Consider the following 8434-nt stretch of genomic DNA (forward strand, 5'->3'; position numbering starts at 1 on the left):
ATTTACACAATTTATATGTGAGTGAACTGAGAGACTTAAAATATAGGCTGCTTAAGGTCTAGATCACTGGAAGGAATGATTTCATCATCATCTGTATTTTGCACACTATAATATAGACTTTTTAGTTTGGGTGCCACATTTAAGAAAAACAGTGACAGGGCTTCCCTGGTGGCGCAGTGGTTGCGCGTCCGCCTGCCGATGCAGGGGAACCGGGTTCGCGCCCCGGTCTGGGAGGATCCCACATGCCGCGGAGCGGCTGGGCCCGTGAGCCATGGCCGCTGAGCCTGCGTGTCCGGAGCCTGTGCTCCGCAACGGGAGAGGCCACAGCAGAGAAAGGCCCGCATACCACAAAAAAAAAAAAAAAAAAGAAAAGAAAAACAGTGACAAACTAGGGGGTAACCTAAGGATGAAGACAAGGGTTCTAGAAACCATGTCATTCTAGAGAATATTTTAGGGACTTGGAAATACTTAACCTGAAGAAGTGAAAATCAGGGGAAGGCATGATGACTAGTTTTAGGTATTTGAAAGTACTTCATGTGGAATAATAGTAATAATAGTCCCATCTGGTAGGTACTATGATTAGGCCAATTTTACAGATGAGGAAACTGAAACTTAGAAAAGTAACGTAATGAAGGTCACATAGGAAGTGAGGGAATTAGATTGAAAATCTGGCAGTCTAAATCAAGAGATGGTGTTCTTACCCCACTAAATACCTTCCCCAGAGTAGTTAACTGAAGTGTTTCTTTGGAAGACACAAAGGAGATCAATGAGATAAATAAAAAGAGGCAAACTGCAACCTAAAAATGAACTTTCCAATAACAGAATGTACTGTCTCGTTATCACAGTCTCCTATCAGTGTGAGCTGGAGGAAGGAGGCTGGCCCTAGTCAACTTCAAAGACCGCTCTAAGTCTAAATTCAGATTCTTGACTTGCCCAAGGTAACCCAGCTAGTTAATGACCAAGTTGACAACCAACACCTTCTATCCCTCTCTCAGTCCAGTGCTCAATCCACCGATAGTGTGGTGCCCCAATTTTTTTCCTGCAAAAATTCAAATTTCCTCAGAATTCATTAATCTATGGGAATGGAAAAGATCATACAAACCAAATAACTTTAATCAACTATTTTTATATAAAAGTACAGTTTGGGGCCTGTTACTAATGGTTGGTCAATTTAATTACATTAGTGCGACAGAGGCCTTAAGCAGACTAAACTTCTCTGGGGCAACAGTAAGGTGTATTCTTTAGGGGTACATCTCAATTCTGATTTTTTATTTTCATCACTGATGTAGACTCGCAGTTTAAATTACATTTCTTCTTCAGAAATGAATGCAGAAACATTGCTCAGAGTCTGACCACACACCCAGAAATGTCAAGATAGTTTTGAAATTCATGGACCTGTTTCCACTTTATTTATATCTGAATAAAGCTCAGTTTCTTGATGAGTTTTGTTTGCTTTTTTTTTTAATTTTAATTTTTAATTGACACACGAGATCTTAGTTCCCCAACCATGGTTCGAACCCACCCCCCCCCCACTGCAGTGGAAACGCAGACAGAGTCTTTACCACTGGACTGCCAGGGAAGTCCCAAGTTTTGTTTGCTTTAAATTCAATCTGTTCCTTTGAAGATCAAGGCACATTGAGAGGTTAGGTGTGGGGTGATTCAGAAATATCCTAAGGTTTCACTCATTTGTTCATTGAACAAATAGGTCCTGAATAGCTACCATGTGTAGGTACTGTCCTAAGCACTGAAGATACAGCCGTGAACCAAATGAACAAAATCCCTGCCCTTGTGGAGCTTACATTTTAGGAGAGGAAAAGAAGGATAAATTATAAAGTATGTGAGAAATTATAAAGTATGTAAGAGAATGAGAAGCGACATGAAAAAAAAATAGAACACAGGACATTGGGAGTGGATTTGGGGTGGGAGGTAAATACTGTTGTGATTTTTAAATAGAATTGACAGGATAGGCTTCAATGAGAAGGTGAGATTAAGCAAAGACTTACAGAGAGTGAGGGATTGAGCTATGGACATATCTGAGCAAAGGGCATTCCCAGGACAGTTGCCTAAAGACAGGTGCATGTGTGTTAAAGAAAGAGAAGAAACACGGCACGCAGACCATGTCGGGTCTTATGCGTCATTGAAAGAATTTTGCTCTGAATAAAATGGGAACCCCTGTAAAAGGAAATACAGAAACTGAAAGTATGATTCATATGCATCAAAACCTGTGCATCCTACCCCTATGGCCCAGATTGTAGTCCCTACCATTTACCATTAAAAGAAAACAGGGCTCATTGGAGAAATGACTGATTACAGAGCTGAGGCAAGAAATGTACAAGATAAGCCTTCTGTATCTTGCTATACAGTAGGAGGGCAAGAAAGCTATCAGACGTTTGCAGTTGTGTGAAAAGAACTCAGGAGCCAACTTGGAGCATCTCCTACTGTCCAAATATGGAAATGTTGACTATTATCAAGGATGATAACTACAATAGACTGAGATACATAAAATATGTTCAAATCTGTGAATTCATAATGATACCTTAAAAGAAAAAAAAACCTGATTTTGATGCTGTCAGAAGATGCTAGTGAACCAACTTATCAATTTCAGAACTGGCAAATAAGGGACTTTCCAACACCAACTGCAGTAACAGATAATCAGATTGAAAGTGAGAAAGTTTTTTATTGATGTATCCCAGTTCGTAACTGAAAAAGATTGACAGAATATCACCATTTTGTAACATCTCTTGAATTAATGTACCAGCAGTGATCATCCATGTTGGCTAACAAAAAAAAAAGAGAGGGAACAGAGTCTAAGTGGCTGACTGGATGTTTTGGGGTCGTGTCAACAGCATGCTACTTGAAAATCCGCTTTCCACAGGAAATCTGCTTTTTTTTTCCAATAAAGATCATATATTTATAATAAATAATTTTTTCCATCAAAGATTTTTTCAACAAAGATGATATAATAATTCTTTCCAACAAAGATGATATATTTATCTGAAGATACTGGCACTCTCCGTTGTGCAATAATGTCACATATCTGCAATTGTCTGATCAGGCTCCCCCAGAAGAGTTCCTTGGGGCTTCCCTGGTGGCGCAGTGGTTAAGAATCCACCTGCCAATGTAGGGAACGTGGGTTCGAGCCCTGGTCCAAGAAGATCCCACATGCCTTGGAGCAACTAAGCCCGTGCACCACAACTACTGAGCCTGCGCCCTAGAGCCCATGAGCCGTAACTACTGAGCCCACGTGATACAACTATTGAAACCGATGCGCCTAGAGCCCGTGCTCCACAAGAGAAGCCACCGCAATGAGAAGTCCGCGCACCGCAAGATGCTCGCCACAACTAGAGAAAGCCCACGTGCACCAACGAAGACCCAATGCAGCCAAAAATAAATAAATAAAAACAAAATAAATAAATTTATCAAAAAAGAGTTCCTTGGGTGAGTCTAACAAACAAAATCTAGAAAGCTAATTATTGACATGAATAAAATAACACGAGATTTATCACTTCAGCTTCAGTGGCATCTTGGGGAGGCAAGCTTGTTAAACACTTTATCACTTTAAACACTTCTATCAACTAGTGATATCAGTCCTGGCCATTGTATTGTTGTCTATCTTACTAAATAGCCATATCTCAGGAAGTACAATACACTCAATCCATATTAATGTTTATTCTAGATTTATGGTTAATAGATGATTCATATAATAGTACCTCAAATTTCTTTGAACATTCTTCTTAACTTAGAATAAATATAACCTACTAAATTTAGATTCCATGAAATCCAAATATAAGAAACTGTCTCCTATGCAATTTTCAATTTGCTATTTACTTGGTATTTAAATTATTTATCAATTTTTAACTGAATAAAGAACAAATCTGCAGAACACAAACTTCCAGGGTAAGTAAAATATGTCTTTTTTTTCAATTTTAGGCATAGGGTTCTGGGGCGTTTAAATGTACCTAATTTCCTAAAGGCTATAATTTTTTCTTTTTTAGCTATTAAAAATTATCTTATAATTTTTTATAAAAAAGGTATCTTATAAGATAAAAATAAGGAAAACATTAAGCATAAAATTAAAATAACTCACAATTCCACCGTTTAGAGTTAAACCACTGTAAAAAAATTTTAATATCTTTTTCTATGTAGATATAAATTTTAATAAAATTTAAATTTTACTGTATGGTTCGTTTTCCTGATTTTTTATTTAATATTCTATAATGACAATTGTCAATACCATTAGAAATTCTTCTACTCATTGGCAACATGGAGAACATTTCCTTTTTTTTTTGGCCGCGCAGTATCTTAGTACCCCAGCCAGGGATTGAACTCCCGCCCCCAGCACTGAAAGCACCAAGTCCTAACCACTGGACTGCCAGGGAATTCCCAGGAACATTTCATTTTAATGGATATTTAATTCCCAAAGACTGGAAATTTCGATTGCTTTGAATTTTATCATGATGACAAACTATACAGCAATAAAAATTCCAAACAGTAATGCTGCACTGGTTATCTCTGGATAGTGGGTTTATATTACCATCCAAGAATTAAATGCCTCAGGTAACATATATTCTCACATTGATGTGCAGCTGTTCTAGTCCAAACTGCCCCCCAGCAGGTGTCCTCTCTCCTAATCTTATTTATTTGTTATTGAAGTACGAGTTGATTTACAACGTGTTATTGCTGTTATTATCAGAGGCAAACTAGTATATAAAGGATGGATAAACAACAAGGTCCTACTGTATAGCACAGGGAACTATATTCAATATCTTGTGATAAACCATAACAGAAAAGAATATGAAAAAGAATGTATATATATGTATAAGTGAGCCTCCTAATCTTTTCCACCTTCCAGTCTACAGGGTAAGAAACTACCACACGTCCTTAACCATGTTTTTGTGCCTTCCTTCTACCTCCTTGCACTATTTAAAATCTGGTTCTCCCCTCAGGGCACTGCTTCCTTTTGCAGGCTTCTTAAGTTCTCTCCTTCAGATGTGGAAGTTAAGGTCAATACCTTCCTTGCTTCCTACTGCCACTTCTTGACAATTATTCCTCCATTTTTATGTACAACCCCCTGATTTTTTTAGGCTCATCCCACCTGGCTTGCCACCCTTTGTCCTGACTTAAGGTTTTTATTTTCCAACTTTCTAATTACTGCCCCTTATTGATTTTGAAGAGTTTGGGACCAGGTTTGCTGTCCTATTTTATGTCATCTGTCTCCAATGTCTACACATCAATGTCCAAACAATCTGGCTTGTTTGGCTTCCTCTACCCTATCCCTCCACACCCAGCATTCTTATCTGGGATCCACTGGCCTCCGAGGAGCCAGGGGTAGAATTCGAGGGGTCTATGAATGTGGATAGGGAAAATCTATGTCTTTATTTTCACTAAACACTAATTGAAGTTTAGCATTTCCTTCAATAATAAATGAATGTAATACACCACAGATTTATTAGCAGTATATATGGTGCTGTCAACAACAGAAAACACAGCTATTTTCATATATATTACAGTTCATATCACATAGAAATACTTTAAAATTTTCACTCATGTTTATTTCTACCTAAAAATCATGCTCCTTTTTAAGCCTGCTGCTAGATCTTGTTGTTTAATGCAAAGAAGCACATTATCTTAGTCCATTCAGGGTGCTACAACAAAATACTACATATTAGGTAGCTTATAAACAGCAGAAATTTATTTCTCACAGTTCTGGAGGCTGAAAGTCCAAGATCAGGGTGCCAACATGGTCGGGTGAAGGCTCTCTTCTGGGTCACAGATTTCTCATTGTATCTTCACATAGTGAAATGGGGTAAGAGAACTCTGTGGGGTCCCTTTTTTTTTTTTTTTTTTTTTGGCCATGCCACTCAGCATGTGGGATCTTCCCCAACTAGGGATCAAACCCAGGGATGGATAAACAACAAGGTCCTACTGTATAGCACAGGGAACTATATTCAATATCTTGTGATAAACCATAACAGAAAAGAATATGAAAAAGAATGTATATATATGTATAAGTGAGCCTCCTAATCTTTTCCACCTTCCAGTCTACAGGGTAAGAAACTACCACACGTCCTTAACCATGTTTTTGTGCCTTCCTTCTACCTCCTTGCACTATTTAAAATCTGGTTCTCCCCTCAGGGCACTGCTTCCTTTTGCAGGCTTCTTAAGTTCTCTCCTTCAGATGTGGAAGTTAAGGTCAATACCTTCCTTGCTTCCTACTGCCACTTCTTGACAATTATTCCTCCATTTTTATGTACAACCCCCTGATTTTTTTAGGCTCATCCCACCTGGCTTGCCACCCTTTGTCCTGACTTAAGGTTTTTATTTTCCAACTTTCTAATTACTGCCCCTTATTGATTTTGAAGAGTTTGGGACCAGGTTTGCTGTCCTATTTTATGTCATCTGTCTCCAATGTCTACACATCAATGTCCAAACAATCTGGCTTGTTTGGCTTCCTCTACCCTATCCCTCCACACCCAGCATTCTTATCTGGGATCCACTGGCCTCCGAGGAGCCAGGGGTAGAATTCGAGGGGTCTATGAATGTGGATAGGGAAAATCTATGTCTTTATTTTCACTAAACACTAATTGAAGTTTAGCATTTCCTTCAATAATAAATGAATGTAATACACCACAGATTTATTAGCAGTATATATGGTGCTGTCAACAACAGAAAACACAGCTATTTTCATATATATTACAGTTCATATCACATAGAAATACTTTAAAATTTTCACTCATGTTTATTTCTACCTAAAAATCATGCTCCTTTTTAAGCCTGCTGCTAGATCTTGTTGTTTAATGCAAAGAAGCACATTATCTTAGTCCATTCAGGGTGCTACAACAAAATACTACATATTAGGTAGCTTATAAACAGCAGAAATTTATTTCTCACAGTTCTGGAGGCTGAAAGTCCAAGATCAGGGTGCCAACATGGTCGGGTGAAGGCTCTCTTCTGGGTCACAGATTTCTCATTGTATCTTCACATAGTGAAATGGGGTAAGAGAACTCTGTGGGGTCCCTTTTTTTTTTTTTTTTTTGGCCATGCCACTCAGCATGTGGGATCTTCCCCAACTAGGGATCAAACCCAGGCCCCCTGCATTGGGAGTGTGGAGTCTTAACCACTGGACCACCAGGGAAGTTCTCTGGGGTATCTTTTATAAAAGCATTAATCCCATTCATGGGAGTACCACCCTCATGACCCAGTCACCTCTGGAAGGCTCAACATCCTAACACCATCACATCGGTGTTACAATTCCAGTATTTGAGTTCTGGAGAGACACAAACATTCAGATCATAGCTACATTACTGTAGCACACATTTGGTTTGTTTAAATGTTTTGGCAACTATATTTTAATGTAAGGGCTTTCATATGTAACCCCATATATTTTGTTTTATGCATTTAAAAATATTTTGAGACTGAGTCCATAGGCTTCACCAGAGTGGCAAAGTAGTTCATGCACAAATAGTTGAGAACTTCTCATTATAGGACAGGTACATGTAAAAGAATGAAATTAGAACATTCTCATGAGTTCCCTGGTGGCCTAGTGGTTAGAATTCCGGGCTTTCACTGCCATGGCCCAGGTTCAATCCCTGATCGGGGAACTGAGATCCTGCAAGCTGTGCAACACAGCCAAAAACAAACAAAACAACAAACAAACACCATTCTCTAACATCATATAGAAAAGTAAACTCAAACTGGATTAAAGACCTAAAGGTAAGACGGGAAACCATAAAACTCCTAAAGGAAAACATAGGCAGAAACCTCTTTGACATAAATCATAGCAATATTTTTTTGGATCTGTCTTCCAAAACAAAGGAAATAAAAGCAAAAATAAACAAATGGGACCTAATTAAACTTAAAAGCTTTTGCAGAGCAAAGGAAACCAATGACAAAACTAAAGGACAACCTACTGAATGGGAGAAAATAATGGCAAGTGAGATGACTGATAAGAAGTTCATATCCAAAATATATCAACAACTCATACAAATCAACATCAAAAAAAACCCAAACAACTTGATTGAAAAGGCAGAAGACCTGAATAGACATTTTTCCAAAGAAGACATGCAGATGGCCAACAGCCACATGAAAAGATGCTCAACATCGCTAATCATCAGAGAAATGCAAATCAAAACCACAATGAAATGTAGTTCTCAGCATCACATATCACATTGTTGATAGCCATTCTCACACCTGTCACAATGGCTACTATCGAAAAGAGCAAAAATAACAAAAGTTGGCGAGGATGTGGAGAAAAGGGAACCTTCTTCATTCACTCTTGGTGGGAATGTAAATTGGTGCAGCCACTGTGGAAATCAGTATGGAGGGTTCTCAAAAAACTAAAAATAGGAGGCTTCCCTGGTGGCGCAGTGGTTGAGAGTCCGCCTGCCGATGCAGGGGACACGGGTTCGTGCCCCGGTCCGGGAAGATCCCACAT

The sequence above is a fragment of the Physeter macrocephalus genome, chromosome 10 (assembly GCF_002837175.3).
Source record: "Physeter macrocephalus isolate SW-GA chromosome 10, ASM283717v5, whole genome shotgun sequence".
NCBI lineage: Eukaryota > Metazoa > Chordata > Mammalia > Artiodactyla > Physeteridae > Physeter > Physeter macrocephalus.